Raw genomic sequence first — 19,204 nt, 5'->3', positions numbered from 1 at the left:
TATAAAGAAATACGCAAAAAATTATTTTACCAGAGAGTAGTAAATAATTTGCTGAAATATGTGAAGAAATATAAAAAGAGAGCTCTATTTTATAAAAAGAAGAAGCATATTGAAACCATTGTTGAAAAGGCTTTTGAAGTAAAAAGGAAACTATTCATTTTAGTATTAAACAGAATGTGATCACTAGATAAACCAATCCATTTAATGAAGGCCAAAAGTAGGAGGAAAAGAGTAATTAACAGAACACATTTTTGTGATTTTTTTTGGGTGAACGGAAACACAGTTCAAGTTCAGAGCTTTAATGAAGAGAGTTATTTACAGAGCAATAATTTATTGTGTGCAGTTGGCACCAGTGGTCGAGGTTATGAGGTTAGAAATAGTTGTCCAATTGACAGAGAGAAAATGGTTGAAAGAAAAGCTGAAGAAGTGATAGCTGATGAAGTTCTAGGGAGACGTCCAAAAGACCCTGTGTTCACTTGGGATTGCAGTAGTATTCATAGTGTACGACAAGAATCTATTGATAAATTATGCAGTTTCTCACGAGCATATAGTAAAAAAAGTGTTAAACAAAAGATTAAGGTGTTGCAAGGACTAGACCCTTGCAGAGTGAGAAAAAATACTGGTTTGCAAGGTTATTCTCTGGCTTGTCTTTCTAGGAAGGTTTGTCAAAGTGTTTTTCACCATTTCAGGATGTTGGCAGTACATCATACTCAAATGCGGAAGTTAGTGAGAAGATTGTATTATGCAAAAAGTCCAGCACTAAAGTTAAATGAGTTGAACAGTGCTCTTTTGCGTGGGTCAGTATCAGATGTGAAGAAGGTTTGTGATGATATTGAGTTTTGCTACTTTGGTCCTCAGCAAGAGAGTGCAGAAACTGACAGATTAATAGAACAAAATGTTGAAGACAATGTAGAACCCATGATTACAAAAAGTTTTGAAGATCAAATCACAAAGTTTAAGGTGATTTCAGGTGAAAGACCAAATGTTTCTTGTATTTGTTGTCGGCGAACTCACTATAAAAATCAGACTTGGAGTGTCAATCTGCATTTAAAAAGTGAAACAGAAAATAATGATAAGTGGAAGGAATTTGCAAATTATTTGTTGGTAGAGGATTGTTTTGATTTGGGATCTGAGCAGCGTATTTGCAAATATTGTTATAACAAATTAAATGAGAATAAAATGCCTGTTAGAGCTGTTCATAATAATCTAGAGTTGGTTGCTATTCCTCCAGAGCTGATAGATTTAAATACCTATGAGTCTATTCTCATTCAAGGTGTGCACCCGTTTCAGGCTATTGTTCGTATGGAGCCTTAAACAGGTAAATTGCCTCCGTCAGACTTACAAAGAGGATTGAAAGGAAGAGTTGTGTATTTACCATTAGATTTAAAGAAAAACATTGAAACTATTGGTGTAGACCGTGCAGAAAATGAACCACTAGTCATTCTAGTTAATGGTGTTCCTACTAAGAATAAGAAAATCTGGCAAGAGTTAGTGGATGTTAGAAAAGTGCAAAAGGCAACATTGTATCTGATAAAAAATAATGAGAACTATAGAAATGTGTTTGTAGGAGAAGAAGAAATAGATTTAGCAGAAGATACTGAAACATTAAGTGGACAAATTGAAAAAGTGGACATGTCCAGATGTGAAGAAATCTATGAACATTACAGTGAACATCCACTTCATTCCAAAGAAGTGATGGGGAATACGATTGAGTTGTTCCAAATGAAAAAAGCAAGAGGAAGTCCCATGAGTGTATGGGAAGAGAGCTTGGAAGCTCGTTGTTTCCCGCAGTTGTTTCCAACAGGAAAAGGTGGACGATATGATGAACGTCCTGTGCAGATTCCTGCATCTGAATATCGGACAACAAGATTATATGCAGAAGATCCAAAATTTCGACAATGTATCCCTTATATGTTTCATCTTCAGTTTGAAAGTGACTTGTCTGGACTTTCATATGCAGTAAATCACATTTTAAAAACTGGAATGCATCTGCAAAATGTAACTGTAAAGGATTTTATGGATAAAGTACATCAGAGAGATGATCATTTAGAATCTCAGTTGATTAATCTGATGACATGTCAGCGTGGGACTAATGAATATTGGTACCGTCGTCATGGAGAACTGAAATGTATGCTACGGAACTTAGGAACTTCTACATGGTTCGTTACACTTAGCTGAGCTGAGTATGCTTGGGATGATCTACTTGAATTTCTTCGAGAGGCAAATTTCAATATAAAAAATATTGAATACAAGACACCTGGAGAATTGTGCTCTTTGGATCCTGTTAATGTATGCAGATATTTTAATCATAGATTTGAAGCTATGATGTCTTTCATCTGCAATAAAAAGAATCCTCCTCTTGGAGAAGTTGTGGATTTCTTTTGGAGAAAGGAGTATCAAGCAAGAGGTGCTCCTCATATACATATGTTGTTATGGATCAAGGATGCCCCCAAATTTGGAACAGATTCAGATGATACTGTTTTGTCTTTCATTGAAGAATATGCCACATGTGATGTACCCAATAACAGAGAAGATAAAAACTTAAAACAACAAGTCTTACGATTCCAAAGCCATAGATGTGGAAAATACTGTTGACGAAAGTATAAGTCTAAGGATAAGTTCTATACCAAATGTCGTTTTGCATTTCCACGTGCTGTATTATTTAAAGGGAGAGTGAACAGTTTTATGTCAGCTATGCGACATACCATCACAAGAAAGTCTCTGAAAAATACCTACAACTTAAGAAGAAGCGAGGAGTCAAAATACATAAATGACTACAATCCAGTTATTTTATCCATGTGGAACGCTAACATGGATATTCAGTATGTTGCGGACATTTCCATTGCTGGTGCTCCATATGTAACGTCCTACATTACTAAATCAGAAAAGACGGAATTGAAAGAAATGTGGGAAGAGATTTCTCACGAGAAGACTCTAAGTAAGAAATTATACAATTTCAGTTTGAAGATGTTATCGCATCGTGAAATTGGAGCATATGAATGCACAGATCGGTTATCATCTGCAAGTCTTTACTCCAAAAGTAGAAGAATGATTTGGGTGAGTCTAGGTCTTGCAGCAATGCGAAATCGGGTACTGAAATCTGTTCAAGAAATTGAACCTTTAGCAAAAAAAGTACAGATATTTTGAAAACGAATATGTTTGACACATATTACCCAAACAGAAGTCATCATCTTGAGATTATGTGTCTCTATGAAGTGCTGCAAAACTACACTTTTAAACAGAATACTACAGAGAACATCAATGATGGAAAATATGCAGTGATTGGTTCCGAAGGATGTTTGGTGAAACAAAGGAAAGGAAATGTAATTAATTACAGGAAACTGAGTTGCGACACTGCTGATAAAAGGGAATTTTACTATTTAGCCCTTTTGCAAATGTTCAAACCGTGGCGTTCAGAACTGGAATTACTTGGAGATTTTCAGAGCTATGAAGATTCATTTAATGCTTGTAAAGATAGCACACAATGCAGTGCTTTTGCAAATTACGTGAACATGTTGAATGATGACATTGATCAAGAAGCTACGATTGCAGCTGAGATTGCTCGAGACAGTTCTCAAGACAGTCAAAGTTCTGCTGCACTGTGTCAAGATCCGCTAGGACAACCAATTGTTGAAAATGAAGCAGCAATTGCCATGAATAAGGTGGAAACAGCAATGCATCAAGCTCAAGAAGATGTAATGCAGTTAGGAAACTTGGAAGAACAACTAAATGTTGAACAGAAACAAATATATCAGCAAGTGAAAGAACAGATTGACCATAGATTACTTCATGAAAAGAAAGAGTGCTCATGTACATCATTTCAACCTATCCGAATGTATGTGAGTGGTCAAGCTGGAACTAGAAAACGTTTCTTGATTAAAGTAATTACAAGTTATCTGCAGAAAACAACTGAGTCGCATTTGTCTTGTGTTGTCACTGCTCCAACTGGGTTGGCAGCACATAACATTAAAGGAATTACTTTACATCGTTTACTAATGCTACCAGTAGAGCATGAGAATAAATTGGAATACCACAAGCTATCTGGAGAAGCTTGTTGTGAAGTTTCAGGATTCCTGAAGAAAATGAAACTTCTCATTATTGATGAGGTAAGCATGGTCTCAAACTTAATTCTTGCCTTTGCTGATTTAAGAATGCAGATAATTCTTAAAACAGAGTATGGCAACTGACTCCTGTAAAAGGACAACCAGTATTTAAAACACTTGCGCATGAAGATACCAGAAAGTCTCTGGGTAGTGTTGGAAACGTGAACATTTGGACATATTTTGAATACAAAGAACTGACGAAAAATATGCGACAGGCAAATGATGCTGAAAATGGAAGTAATCTTCAAGATATAAGAATTGGACTTCTGACAGAACATGGTAAACAAGATTTGTAGAGTCGATTACTTTCCAAATGAAAATGTAGTTCCTGAGAAAATATACATGAAAATTGCAGAAAATAAATCAGTGATCTGCTTAATGCCAACACTGCGCTAGTTTTCTATATTCAACGAAGAACTAATGAAACTGGAAAATGAAGAAATTATAAAAATGGAAGCCATGGATAAAATAGAGCATTAAGGAATCACTATTATTTTGACGGGATAATTGAAAACAAAACTGGATTCTTTAGAAAAAAAGATATCTAAAACGGCTGGTTTAGAAAAGACTCTATATGCATGTATAAACTGTTGGTTAATTTTAAGGCGTAATTTGGATGTAGAAAAAGGTTTAGTTAATAGAGCAATGGGTAAAGTTATGGATTTTGTTAATTATCAGAAAAAAGATGGAATTGAATTTTTAAAAATCAAATTTGATCAGATTGAAGAAGTTAAAGAAATTGGTTGTTGTTCAGTTAGTTTTTTGCTTGTTAAAGATTTATATGTCCGTAGGAAACAATTTCCATTTTCTCTGGCATACGCAGTGACTTTTCATAAATCTCAAGGATTAAGTGTAGACAGTGCATTGGTGAATATTGGATCTACTGTGTTAAACCCCTTCTGTGCCTATGACGAGCTGGACTCGTCATGGAGCACAGTCGCGCTGTGCCCATGACGAGTCCAGTTCGTCATGAGGCATTCCCTAGGGCAGTGGTTCCCAAACTTTTGACTCCTGAGGACCCCCATTGAGTCACCACTGGAAGCCGGGGACCCCCAAAGCCATTTGTAGGATTTAAATTTCTAACATTAAAACAGTAATTCGAAAAAAATAAACAAACGTGTGCACACAAAAGAAATACTCAAATTACTAAGGATTTTAGGTGCATATTTACAAGTCCCTATCGCCATGGGAACGTCACTTTTTGCGATGTTCCTGTGGTATTAGGGGCTTTGCCTTATTTACAAGGCAGCGTTAAGCCACTTATTGTGGCTTAATGCTGCCTTGTAAATAAGGACCCCTTTCACGCAATGCTTAGCGTGAAAAAGGTGGGCAGTGGGAGTTGCAGTGGACGTTTCACTCCAACACCCATTGATTTTGACGCTGCCCTCTATTTACAAGGTCAGCTTAAATAGGAGACAGCACCAGAATTAAGACCATGAAAAACATGGTCTTAACTTGGCGAAATGAGGAGAAATGCCTTATTTCTCCTCGTTTTTGCTTGTTTATGTTCAGGATGGTGACCCTTCCTGCACATAAACAATCTTTAATAAAAATGAAGTTTTGTAACTTCCATGTGTGCTGCATTAGGCAGCACACATAGAAGTGACAAAAAGGCATTCCAAATTGTTCATGTGCAGGAAGTGGGAACATAGCAGCATCAGGATAATGATAGACTGGGAATAAACATATGTTGCTAACTTTTACCATGCAATTTGCAAGCAGCTCTTTGACAGTTTATAGGAAACTGTGCTAGATTACGATTGTCCCATATGAATTGCACAGTGACAAAAGAATCTCTGTGACAAAAGAATCTATGTGACAAAATCAGTAGCCCACTGACCTATGCACATAAAATACAGTTTTTTTAATGCATTGTACACGTTCTTTGCAGTAGGCATATTAACCCTCTGTGTCACATTAGATAAGTCAAAGCTGCCACTAGACAAAACTCTAATTTCTCTCCAGCAGGTACATTAATCACTGGCATTTTCTTGACACTTTTATAGTTGCTCGAAAACTGCTAATTTTACAAGGAACTTTGCAGTGCTTTTAAAACTGCTGCCTGTGGACCCCCTGGGAATGTGCCACGGACCCCTGGGGGTCCTCAGACCCCAGTTTGGGAAACACTGCCCTAGGGAATCCCTCTGGTGCGGGCACCAGAGGGGTCCCCTTTAAACCAAAATAGCCTCGGAGCTGGGGAAGAGCTTCCCAGCTCCCGAGGCCCCCCCCCCCCCCTTTCACTGTAATGATGATTGGCGCGCACGTCGCGCCGACGTCATTACAGTGAAAGTGAAACTGAAATGAGCCAAGAGGCTCATTTCAGGTTTCACTTTGTACGTGCTCAGGGGGCTTTCTCAGCCCCCTGAGCATGTAGAAAGACGGGAGAGGTATTGTTGGAAAGGGGAGAATCTCCCCTTTCCAATGGTACCCCTCCCCAGTGGATCCCTGCTTGGGGATCACCACAGGAGGGCGATCCCCAAGCAGGGATCCACCCACTAGATACCAGGGAGGGGGGAGAGGCCCCTTGGGCAAGGGCCTTTGCTCCCCCCAAATTATTTTGGGCACATTTAGTCTTTTTGCCCCCCCCTGGGGGGAAGATAGGGGCAGTAGCCCCCAATCTGCCCCCCGGGGGGGCAAAAAGCCCACTAGACACCAGGGAATTTTTTTGACAATCAAAATAGGGGTGGGGGCTGCCCAAAACGGGCAGGCTCATGCCCCCACCCCACCCCCAAATTATCACAGTCTTTCTACCCCCCCCGGGGGCAGATGGGGTAATGGCCGCTAATTTGCCCCTTTGGGGGGGCAAAAAGCCCACTATACACCATGGATTTATTTTCAGTTTTTTTTAGGGTGGGGGCTGCCCGAAACGGGCACGCCAATGCCCCCACCCACCCACCACCATTACAGCCTTTCTGCCCCCCCTGGGGGGCAGATCGGGCATTGGCCCCCAATCTGCCCCCCCCACCCCCCCCCGGGGGGACAAAAAGACCACTAGACACCAGGGAATTGTAAAAAGAAAAAAAAATAGGGGTGGGGGCTGCCCAAAACCGGCTGGCCCATGCCACCACCCCACCCTCCAATTATTATAGTCTTTATGCCCCCCCCCTGGGGGGCAGATGGGGCATTGGCCCCTAATCTGCTCCTCCGGGGGGGTGGGCAGAAAGCCCACTAAACACCAGGGATTTTTTTTGCGCAATTGTTTTTAGGGTGTAGGCTGCCCGAAACGGGCACGCCAATTCCCCCCCCCCCACAAAAATGACAGTCTTTCTGCCCCCCAGGAGGCAGATGGGAGCTGTAGCCCCCAATCTGGCCCCCCCTGGGGACGCAGAATGCCCACTAGAAACCATGGATTTTTTTGTTTTATTAGTGATGGGGTAGGGGCTCCCCAAAATGGGCATGACAATACCCCACCCCAGAGAAATTCCAGTCTTTCTTCCCCCCCGGGAGGGCAGATGGTGGCAGTGGCCCCTGATATGCCCCCTGGGGGGGCAGAAAGCCCACTAGGCGCCAGCGTGTACGCAGGCTTTTATGGGGCACTGGTATGACCATTTTGGGCAGCCCCCACCCCACAAAAAATAGTCACAGTCATTCTGCCCCTTTAGGGGCATATCAGGATGAAACCCCCTTCCCCGATTCCCACCCAGGGCGGCAGAAAGGCCACTGGGCTCCGGATTTTTTTTATCAATGTGCATACCTGTGGATTTTGGGCCCTAGCGCAGTTGGCACGTAGGCAAAGCTAGCAAACCTGTACATTCTTTAAAACTAGACACCGAGGGGAATCCTGGATGGGTGACTTCACTGGCTCTCACCAGGTTCAGTTACCCAAAATCCATTGCAAACCTAAAAATGTGTCCAAAATAACACATTTTCCTCACATTTCTGTGGTGGAAAGTTCTGGAATCTGCGTGGGTCCACAAACTTCCACCCACCCTGCGTTCCCCAAAATCTTCAGAGAAAAATGGTACCACACTTGCGTGGGTAGCCCTAGTGCCCGCGTCAGGCAAGGGCCCAAAACCTATTGAGGAGACATCAAAATTACCTATCACAAAACAACCTGGTTTTGCAAAGGGGCTCCTATGAGTTTTTGGCCCCGGGCTTGGCGGCCACCTAGGGAAACCTACATAACCCAGACATTTCTGAAAACTAGACACCCGGGGGATTCCAGGGAGGTATGGCTTGCGTGGATCCCCCAACGTTTCCTAACCCAGAATGCCCTGCAAACCTCAAATTTAGCTGAAAAAATCACCTTTTTCACATATTTGTGTGTGGGAAAGTTGTGGCATCACTGGGCTGACACAAATTTCCTACCACCCAGCGTTCCCCCGGGTCTCCTGATAAAAACGGTGCCTCACTTGTGTGGGAGGCCCAATTACCCGCGACAGGCAAGAGCCCGAAACGTATTGAGGCGACATGAAAATTGCCTACCTCAAAACGACCTGGTTTTGCAAGGGGGGTCACCTGGGTTTTTGGCCCGGTGCTCGGCGGCCACCTAGGGGAACCTACCAAACCCACACATTTCTGAAAACTAGACACTCGGGGGATTCCAGGGAGGTATGGCTTGCGTGGATCCCCCAACGTTTCCTTACCCAGAATGCCCTGCAAACCTCAAATTTAGCTGTAAAAATCACCCTTTTCACACATTTCTGTGTGGGAAAGTTGTGGCATCACCGGACTGACACAAATTTCCTACCACCCAGCGTTTCCCCGGGTCTCCCGATAAAAACAGTGCCTCACTCGTGTGGGAGGCCGAAGTACCCGCGACAGGCAAGGGCCCAAAACATATTGAGGCGACATGAAAATTGCCAACCTCAAAACGACCTGGTTTTGCAAGGGGGGTTACCTGGGTTTTTGGCCCGGTGCTTGGCGGCCACCTAGGGGAACCTACCAGACCCACAGATTTCTGAAAACTAGACACCCGGGGGATTCCAGGGAGGTATGGCTTGCGTGGATCCCCCAATGTTTCCTTACCCAGAAAGCCCTGCAAACCTCAAATTTAGCTGTAAAAATCACCCTTTTCACACATTTCTGTGTGGGAAAGTTGTGGCATCACCGGACTGACACAAATTTCCTACCACCCAGCGTTTCCCCGGGTCTCCCGATAAAAACAGTGCCTCACTCGTGTGGGAGGCCGAAGTACCCGCGACAGGCAAGGGCCCAAAACGTATTGAGGCGACATGAAAATTGCCTACCTCAAAACGACCTGGTTTTGCAAGGGGGGGTCACCTGGATTTTTGGCCCGGTGCTCGGCGGCCACCTAGGGGAACCTACCAAACCCACACATTTCTGAAAACTAGACACCAGGGGGATTCCAGGGAGGTATGGCTTGCGTGGATACCCCAACGTTTCCTTACCCAGAATGCCCTGCAAACCTCAAATTTAGCTGTAAAAATCACCTTTTTCACACATTTTTGTGTGGGAAAGTTGTGGCATCACCGGGCTGACACAAAGTTCCTACCACCCAGCGTTCCCCCGGGTCTCCTGATAAAAACGGTGCCTCACTCGTGTGGGAGGCCCAATTACCCGCGACAGGCAAGAGCCCGAAACGTATTGAGGCAACATGAAAATTGCCTACCTCAAAACGACCTGGTTTTGCAAGGGGGGTCACCTGGGTTTTTGGCCCGGTGCTCGGCAGCCACCTAGGGGAACCTACCAAACCCACACATTTCTGAAAACTAGACACCCGGGGAATTCCAGGGAGGTATGGCTTGCATGGATCCCTTAACGTTTCCTTACCCAGAATGCCCTGCAAACCTCAAATTTAGCTGTAAAAATCACCTTTTTCACACATTTCTGTGTGGGAAAGTTGTGGCATCACCGGGCTGACACAAATTTCCTACCACCCAGCGTTCCCCCGGGTCTCCCGATAAAAACGGTGCCTCACTCGTGTGGGAGGCCCAAGTACCCGCGACAGGCAAGGGCCCAAAACGTATTGAGGCGACATGAAAATTGCCAACCTCAAAACGACCTGGTTTTGCAAGGGTGGTCACCTGGGTTTTTGGCCCCGTGCTCGGCGGCCACCTAGGGGAACCTACCAGACCCACACATTTCTGAAAACTAGACACCCGGGGGATTCCAGGGAGGTATGGCTTGCGTGGATCCCCCAATGTTTCCTTACCCAGAATGCCCTGCAAACCTTAAATTTAGCTGTAAAAATCACCTTTTTCACACATTTTTGTGTGGGAAAGTTGTGGCATCACCGGGCTGACACAAATTTCCTACCACCCAGCGTTCCCCCGGGTCTCCCGATAAAAACGGTGCCTAACTCGTGTGGAAGGCCCAAGTACCCGCTACAGGCAAGGGTCCAAAACGTATTGAGGCGTCATAAAAATTGCCTACATCAAAACGACCTGGTTTTGCAAGGGGGGCTCACCTGGTTTTTTGGCCCGGTGCTCGGCGGCCACCTAGGGGATCCTACCAAACCCACACAATTCTGAAAACTAGACACCCGGGGGATTCCAGGGAGGTATGGCTTGCGTGGATCCCCCAACGTTTCCTTACCCAGAATGCCCTGCAAACCTCAAATTTAGCTGTAAAAATCACCTTTTTCACACATTTTTGTGTGGGAAAGTTGTGGCATCACCGGGCTGACACAAAGTTCCTACCACCCAGCGTTCCCCCGGGTCTCCTGATAAAAACGGTGTCTCACTCGTGTGGGAGGCCCAATTACCCGCGACAGGCAAGAGCCCGAAACATTTTAAGGCGACATGAATATTGCCTGGATGTATGACGTTACAACGCACACTTTTACAACGCATGCACTTACAACGCATTTTTTACAACGCATAATCCATTACAACGCATGACATTACAACGCATGACACTACAACGCATTTTTAAAAAATACCTTTACAACGCATTTCCATTACAACGCATACTACCTTTACAACGCATACCATTACAACGCATAATATTAAATTACATTTAAGGTAAGTATTAGATAGTATAGGGGTAAAAGTTACTTTTCTAACTCCAGGGGGTGCAACAGTAGGGTAAGTGTTGGATAGTATAGGGGTAAAAATTACTATTCTAACTCCAGGGGGTGCAACAGTGGGGTAAGTGTTGGATAGTATAGGGGTAAAAATTACTATTCTAACTCCAGGGGTTGCAAAAGTAGGGTAAGTGTTGGATAGTATAGGGGTAAAAATTACTATTCTAACTCCAGGGGGTGCAACAGTAGGGTAAGTGTTGAATAGTATAGGGGTAAAAATTACTATTCTAACTCCAGGGGGTGCAACAGTAGGGTAAGTGTTGGATAGTATAGGGGTAAAAATTACTATTCTAACTCCAGGGGGTGCAACAGTAGGGTAAGTGTTGGATAGTATAGGGGTAAAAATTACTATTCTAACTCCAGGGGGTGCAACAGTAAGGTAAGTGTTGGATAGTATAGGGGTAAAAATTACTATTCTAACTCCAGGGGGTGCAACAGTAGGGTAAGTGTTGGATAGTATAGGGGTAAAAATTACTATTCTAACTCCAGGGGGTGCATCAGTAGGGTAAGTGTTGGATAGTATAGGGGTAAAAATTACTATTCTAACTCCAGGGGGTGCAACAGTAGGGTAAGTGTTGGATAGTGTAGTGTAATATTATGCGTTGTAATGGTATGCGTTGTAATGGTAGTATGCGTTGTAATGGAATGCGTTGTAAAGGTAGTTTTTAAAAATGTGTTGTAGTGTCATGCGTTGTAATGTCATGCGTTGTAATGGATTATTTGTTGTAAAAAATGCGTTGTAAAGGTAGTGCATTGTAAAAGTTGCGTTGTAAAGGTTGTTCCCCATATTGCCTACCTCAAAACGACCTGGTTTTGCAAGGGGGGTCACCTGGGTTTTTGGCCCGGTGCTCGGCGGCCACCTAGGGGAACCTACCAAACCCACACATTTCTGAAAACTAGACACCGGGGGGATTCCAGGGAGGAATGGCTTGCATGGATCCCCCAACGTTTCCTTACCCAGAATGCCCTGCAAACCTCAAATTTAGCTGTAAAAATCACCTTTTTCACACATTTCTGTGTGGGAAAGTTGTGGCTTCACCGGGCTGACACAAATTTCCTACCACCCAGCGTTCCCCCGGGTCTCCCGATAAAAACGGTGCCTCACTCGTGTGGGAGGCCCAAGTACCCGCTACAGGCAAGGGTCCAAAACGTATTGAGGCGACATGAAAATTGCCTACCTCAAAACGACCTGATTTTGCAAGGGGGGGTCACCTGGTTTTTTGGCCTGGTGCTCGGCGGCCACCTAGGGGATCCTACCAAACCCACACAATTCTGAAAACTAGACACCCGGGGGATTCCAGGGAGGTATGGCTTGCGTGGATCCCCCAACGTTTCCTTACCCAGAATGCCCTGCAAACCTCAAATTTAGCTGTAAAAATCACCTTTTTCCCACATTTCTGTGTGGGAAAGTTGTGGCATCACCGGGCTGACACAAAGTTCCTACCACCCAGCGTTCCCCCGGGTCTCCTGATAAAAACGGTGTCTCACTCGTGTGGGAGGCCCAATTACCCGCGACAGGCAAGAGCCCGAAACATATTGAGGCGACATGAATATTGCCTACCTCAAAACGACCTGGTTTTGCAAGGGGGGTCACCTGGGTTTTTGGCCCGGTGCTCGGCGGCCACCTAGGGGGACCTACCAAACCCACACATTTCTGAAAACTAGACACCGGGGGGATTCCAGGGAGGAATGGCTTGCGCGGATCCCCCAATGTTTCCTTACCCAGAATGCCCTGCAAACCTCAAATTTAGCTGTAAAAATCACCTTTTTCACACATTTTTGTGTGGGAAAGTTGTGGCATCACCGGGCTGACACAAATTTCCTACCACCCAGCGTTCCCCCGGGTCTCCCGATAAAAACGGTGCCTAACTCGTGTGGAAGGCCCAAGTACCCGCTACAGGCAAGGGTCCAAACCGTATTGAGGCGACATAAAAATTGCCTACATCAAAACGACCTGGTTTTGCAAGGGGGGGTCACCTGGTTTTTTGGCCCGGTGCTCGGCGGCCACCTAGGGGATCCTACCAAACCCACACAATTCTGAAAACTAGACACCCGGGGGATTCCAGGGAGGTATGGCTTGCGTGGATCCCCCAACGTTTCCTTACCCAGAATGCCCTGCAAACCTCAAATTTAGCTGTAAAAATCACCTTTTTCACACATTTCTGTGTGGGAAAGTTGTGGCATCACCGGGCTGACACAAAGTTCCTACCACCCAGCGTTCCCCCGGGTCTCCTGATAAAAACGGTGTCTCACTCGTGTGGGAGGCCCAATTACCCGCGACAGGCAAGAGCCCGAAACATATTGAGGCGACATGAATATTGCCTACCTCAAAACGACCTGGTTTTGCAAGCGGGGTCACCTGGGTTTTTGGCCCGGTGCTCGGCGGCCACCTAGTGGAACCTACCAAACCCACACATTTCTGAAAACTAGACACCGGGGGGATTCCAGGGAGGAATGGCTTGCGTGGATCCCCCAACGTTTCCTTACCCAGAATGCCCTGCAAACCTCAAATTTAGCTGTAAAAATCACCTTTTTCACACATTTCTGTGTGGGAAAGTTGTGGCATCACCGGGCTGACACAAATTTCCTACCACCCAGCGTTCCCCCGGGTCTCCCGATAAAAACGGTGCCTCACTCGTGTGGGAGGCCCAAGTACCCGCGACAGGCAAGGGCCCAAAACGTATTGAGGCGACATGAAAATTGCCAACCTCAAAACGACCTGGTTTTGCAAGGGGGGTCACCTGGGTTTTTGGCCCGGTGCTCGGCGGCCACCTAGGGGAACCTACCAGACCCACACATTTCTGAAAACTAGACACCCGGGGGATTCCAGGGAGGTATGGCTTGCGTAGATCCCCCGTTTCCTTACCCAGAATGCCCTGCAAACCTCAAATTTAGCTGTAAAAATCACCTTTTTCACATATTTTTGTGTGAGAAAGTTGTGGCATCACCGGGCTGACACAAATTTCCTACCACCCAGCGTTCCCCCGGGACTCCCGATAAAAACAGTGCCTCACTCATGTGGGAGGCCCAAGTACCCGCGACAGGCAAGGGCCCAAAACGTATTGAGGCGACATGAAAATTGACTGCCTCAAAACGACCTGGTTTTGCAAGGGGGGTCACCTGGGTTTTTGGCCCGGTGCTCGGCGGCCACCTAGGGGAACCTACCAAACCCACACATTTCTGAAAACTAGACACCCGGGGGATTCCAGGGAGGTATGGCTTGCGTGGATCCCCCAACGTTTCCTTACCCAGAATGCCCTGCAAGCCTCAAAGTTAGCTGAGAAAATCACCTTTTTCACACATTTTTGTGTGGGAAAGTTGTGGCATCAATGGGCTGACACAAATTTCCTACTACCCAGCGATCCCCGGGTCTCCCAATAAAAACGGTGCCTCGCTTGTGTGGGAGGCCCAAGTACCCGCGACAGGCAAGGGCACACAACGTAGTGAGGCGACATGAAAATTGACTATCTCAAAACGACCTGGTTTTGCAAGGGGGGGTCACCTGGGTTTTCGGCCCGGTGCTCGGCGGCCACCTAGGGAAACCTACCAAAGCCACACATTTCTGAAAACTAGGCACCCGGGGGATTGCAGGGAGGTATGGCTTGCGTGGATCCCCCAACTTTTCCTTACCCAGAATTCCCAGCAAACCTCAAATTTAGCTGCAAAAATCACCTTTTTCACACATTTTGTGTGGGAAAGTTGTGGCATAACCAGGCTGACACAAATTTCCTACCACCCACCGTTCCCCCAGGTCTCCCGATAAAAACAGTGCCTCACTCATGTGGGAGGCCTAAGGACCCGCCACAGGCAATGGTCCAAAACATAGTGAGGCGCACTACGTTTAGGACCCTTGCCTGTTGAGGCGCACTACGTTTTGGACCCTTGCCTGTCGCGGGTACTTGGGCCTCACACACGAGTGAGGCACCGTTTTTATCGGGAGACCAGGGGGAATGCTGGATGGTAGGAAATTTGTGTCAGCCTGGTGATGCCACAACTTTCTCACACAGAAATGTGTGAAAAAGGTGATTTTTTCAGCTAACTTTGAGGTTTCCAGGGCATTCTGGGTAAGGAACCTTTAGGGGGTTCAGGCAAGCCATACCTCCCTGGAATCCCCCGGGTGTGTAGTTTTCAGAAATGTGTGGGTTTGGTAGGTTTCCCTAGGTGGCCGCCGAGCACCGGGCCAAAAACCCAGGGGACCCCCTTTGCAAAACCAGGTCGTTTTGAGATAGGCAATTTTGATGTCGCCTAAATACGTTTTGGGCCCTTGCCTGTCACGGGTACTTGGGCCTCCCACACAAGTGAGCCACTGTTTTTATCGGGAGACCCGGGGGAATGCTGAGTGGTAGAAAATTTGTGTCAGCCCGGTGATGCCACGACTTTCCCAGACAAAAACGTGTGAAAAAAAGTGATATTTTCAGCTACATTTGCAGTTTGCAGGGTATTCTGGGTAAGGAAACTTTGGGGGATCCACGCAAGCCATACCTCCCTGGACTCCCCCGGGTATCTAGTTTTCAGAAATGTGTGGGTTTGGTAATTTTCCCTAGATGGCCGCCAAGCCCGGGGCCAAAAACTCATGGGACACCCTTTGCAAAACCAGGTCGTTTTGTGATAGGTAATTTTGAGGTCTCCTCAATAGGTTTTGGGCCCTTACCTGACGCGGGCACTAGGCCTACCCACGCAAGTGAGGTACCATTTTTCTCGGAAGACTTTGGGGAACGCGGGGTGGGTGGAATTTTGTGGACCCACGCAGATTCCAGAACTTTCCACCACAGAAATGGTAGGAAAATGTGTTATTTTGGACACATTTTTAGGTTTGCAAGGGATTCTGGGTAACAGAACCTGGTGACAGTCAGTCAAGTCACTCCATCCTGGATTCCCCTCGGTGTCTAGTTTTAAAAAATGTACAGGTTCGCTAGGTTTCCCTACGTGCCAGCTGCACTAGGGCCCAAAATCCACAGGTAGGCACATTGCTAAAAAAAAGTCGGAGCCCAGTGGGCTTTCTGCCGCCCTGGGGGGAAATCGGGGAAGGGGGTTTCATCCCGATATGCCCCTAAAGGGGCAGAAAGACTGTGGCTATTTTTTGTGGGGGTGGGGGCATTGGTATGACCATTTTGTGTAGCCCCCACCCCCACGCATAAAAAAAGCCTGCGTACTCGCTGGCGCCTAGTTGGCTTTCTGCCCCCCCAGGGGGCAGATCAGAGGCCACTGCCACCATCTGCCCTCCTGGGGGGGGAAGAAAGACTGGAATTTCTCTGGGGGTGGGGTGGGGATATTGTCATGCCCACTTTGGGGAGCCCCTACCCCTACACTAATAAAACAAAAAAATCCATGGTTTCTAGTGGGCTTTATGCGCCCCCTCCACGGGGGCCAGATTGGGGGCTACAGCTTCCATCTGCCTCCTGGGGGGCAGAAAGACTGTCATTTTTGTGGGGGGAGGGTGGGGGCATTGGCGTGCCCGTTTCGGACAGCGCACACCCTAAAAACAATTGCGCAAATAAAATCCCTGGTGGATAGTGGGCTTTCTGCCCCTCTGGGGGGGCAGAAAGGCTGTAATGGTGGCGGGGGTTGGCAGCATTGGGGTGCCCATTTTGGGCAGCCCCCACCCTAAAACAAATTGGGCAAAATAAAATCCCTGGCATTTAGTGGGTTTATTGCCCCCCTGGGGAGGCAGAAAGGCTGTAATGGTGGCAGGGGGTGGGGGCATTGGCATGCCCGTTTCGGGCAGCCACCACCCTAAATATTATTGTGCGTAAAAAATCCCTGGCGTCAAGTGGCCTTTCTGCCCCCCCGAAGGGGCAGATTAGGGGCCAATGCCCCATCTTCCCCCGGGGGGGGAGATAGGCTGTAATGGTGGCAGGTGGGTGGGGGCATTGGCGTGCTCATTTCGGGCAGCCTCCACCCTAAAAAAGAACTTCTAAAAACAAATCCATGGTGTTTAGTGGGCTTTCTGCCCCCCCGAAGGGGCAGATTAGGGGCCAATAATTGGGGGGGGGGGTGGGGGCATGGGCCTGCCCGTTTTGGGCAGTCCCCACCACTAATTTTACTTTAAAAAAAATTCCCTGGTGTCTAGTGGGCTTTTTGCCCCCCCCCGGGGGGGGCAAAAAGACTAAATGTTGCCAAAATAAACTGGGGGGAGCAAAGGCCCTTGCCCAAGGGGCCGCTCCCCCCTCCCTGGTGTCTAGTGGGTGGATCCCTGCTTGGGGATCGCCCTCCAGTGGCTTTCTCCCCTTTCCAACGATACCTCTCCCGTCTTTCTACGTGCTCAGGGGGCTGAGATAGCCCCCTGAGCACGTAGAAAGGGAAACTGAACTGAGCCTCTTGGCTCATTTCAGTTTCGGTTTCACGTGCGCGCCAATCGTCATTTCAGGGAAACCAGGGGGGGGGCCTCCCCAGCTCCCGAGGCTATTTTGGTTTAAAGGGAATACCTCTGGTGCCTGCACCAGAGGGATTTCCCAGGGGATGCCTCATGACGAGCTGGACTCGTCATGGGCACACAAGATCTGCAAGAAGCTACAAAGTTTTAATACGTTTTTCAAAACACCCTGTTTATACCAATATAGTTTTGGAATGTCCCTATCATAGGATATCATGTGACCTGCAAAAAAACAGATTTGAGTGGTTCATAATATTTTCCATTGTACCTATTAAAGGACCGCAATCATTTCAATCATTCTTCTTTGAGCATCTTTGCAGACAAAACTCTGTGCTTACCTCCTATCATTCACAAGCAATTTTCCAAACAGAAATATGTTACTTTTTGTAACATAGTTATAGCGCAAGACACTCTTTTATATTTACAAAGAGAGGAAAAGGCACTCTGTGTACCTTTTCTTCTCAAATGTAAATACAACCTCATCATACACACCAATTTGCGTTGAAAGGGTATTCTATAAGTGTTGCTCTGCGTGATTGCACAGAATACTCATAGACACATCTCTAGATTTATCAAAAATAATAAATATGGGCATGTGTGTGAATGCTGCACAATTCTCTAATTGGTGTAGCAAAGCACAACAAGGAGAATTGTTTTCATTCTCCTCATGTCTTAACCTTCAATACATGCTAAAATGCTGAGCATACATTAAAGGAGAAAAATGCCTTTACTGATTGTTTTTGTGCAGGAAGGTGTGTCTTCCTGCATAAAAACAAACTCCACATGACACAGATATCCTTGCACCATGGTGCAAGGGTGCCTGTGTCACCACATGGCTGCAGTTTAAGCAGCCGTGCAGAGGGAAGCACAGACTTGCAACATATTTATGTACATATGTTGCATCCCTGTGCTTCGGAAGTACCACAGCACAATGCAATTAAAGAGGTTACTGTGTGATGCTGCAGCACTTCCTCATAGTTCTGCACTTATACGTTCACCATACACTACTAATGCATTCGTTCAGTCAATTATGCACTATACATACATTCATCTAAACTTTCACACACTAACATACAAATATAGCTCTTTTTTTAAATCAGGAAATTTAGTTCTTACAAATACCTTTTTTTTCTTCTTTTTTCTTTTAAATTATTTTTTTGGGGTTTTCTGAACAATTTTTACATTTTGGGGGTTTTTCTGGAAAAAAAGGAAAAAACAGAACTGGAGGAACAACACAATGAACTTCACGAAAAAAATAAAAAAAATAAAATAACAATGATGGTTTTCTTGCTTCCTGCAAATTAAGTCAATAGATTGCTCTCCGTAGCAAAGGACTGCATTGCACTTCAAGCAGAAGACTTTCAGTGTGGCAAACTGTGGACGGATGTCCAGGTTTTGGTCCGATGGATCCACGCGCGAAGTACTCGGCTGTGATGCCTGTGAAGGTCCAGGAAGAACTCGCATTCTTCGGCACTCTTCACGTGCCAGGTTGATTGGATGCATGGTTTTCAGGTGTTTTTTCATGCTGGCTGTACCACATGAGTTCTTTTTTGCTGGATCGCCACGGGAGAGCACTCTTTGACATATCTTGCATGTCACTTTGGTGGCATTGGATTTGGATTGCCCCTCTGGAAAAGTAAAATATTTCCAGACCACAGATGAATACCTTTCTGGGTGTGGTGGTTCAACCAGAAATTCATCTTCAGAAGAATGTGCAGATGCTGGAGATGCCTGCTGCCC

The sequence above is a fragment of the Triturus cristatus genome, chromosome 7, assembly GCF_964204655.1.
Source record: "Triturus cristatus chromosome 7, aTriCri1.1, whole genome shotgun sequence".
NCBI lineage: Eukaryota > Metazoa > Chordata > Amphibia > Caudata > Salamandridae > Triturus > Triturus cristatus.
This window is presented reverse-complemented; position numbering follows the sequence as displayed.